The sequence below is a fragment of the Aptenodytes forsteri genome, unplaced genomic scaffold (assembly GCF_000699145.1).
Source record: "Aptenodytes forsteri isolate BGI_AS27 unplaced genomic scaffold, ASM69914v1 Scaffold54, whole genome shotgun sequence".
Taxonomy (NCBI): Eukaryota; Metazoa; Chordata; class Aves; order Sphenisciformes; family Spheniscidae; genus Aptenodytes; species Aptenodytes forsteri.
In genome coordinates this window covers 9,078,833-9,079,595 of record NW_008796044.1, presented here as the reverse complement: position 1 = coordinate 9,079,595, position 763 = coordinate 9,078,833, and positions in this window count along the sequence as shown.

The following is a 763-nucleotide window of genomic DNA, read 5'->3' as shown; positions in this document are numbered from 1 at the left end:
GCCGGACCGGTGTTTTGCCGCCTGGGGGGTGACACCCTTCCCGCCGCAGGCAGGACACCTCTGGGCTCCCCCGGCGCTTCCCAAACCTCCCACAACCTGACCTACTTCCTCGGCCGCCTGTGCCGGGAGGAGCTGCTGCGGGGCTTGGCCAAACTGCTCCCGGCAGATGTCCTGGTGCCGGGGGCTGGATGCTGCAAGCTTCCCCGCCATGGGGACATCCATGGGCCCCATCCCCGTGCACACCCAAGTGGCATCACAGGCAGCCCGGACCCTCCCGGGGGGTCTGTCCCTTCCTGCCCTTTGTGGGGTGCTGATGCCCGGAGCAGGTGCTGGACTCGCGGAGGGAGGTGACAGCACAGGCCGGGAGCTGTCAGACAGGTTTGTGCGTGGCAGCAATTAAAAGCGGGGTGTTTGTTTACCCGGCGCGTGGTGCTGAGAACCAGGGCAGCTTCCTGGGTGTAACCGGGCCCGCGAGCCCTCGGCGAGGCTGGGAGCCGCGGAGGGGACTCTGCCTGGCCCCTGCCACGCTCGCATTGTCCCCTCCGCCAGGGCTGCCCGCAAAGGGCTGCGAGGGCCATTGTCGCCCTCCCCGGTGCTGGGGAGCCAGAGCCGAGGCCGAAGGCGTCCTCCTGTCCTTCCTTCCCCGGCCACCTGTGCAGGAAGCTGCATTGTCCCGGCCGCATCCTGCCCCTTCCTGCCGACCTCCTGCCGTGTCCGGCTACGGGGCCCCCCACACGCACGCAGCAGCCGGGCTGCGTGCGCG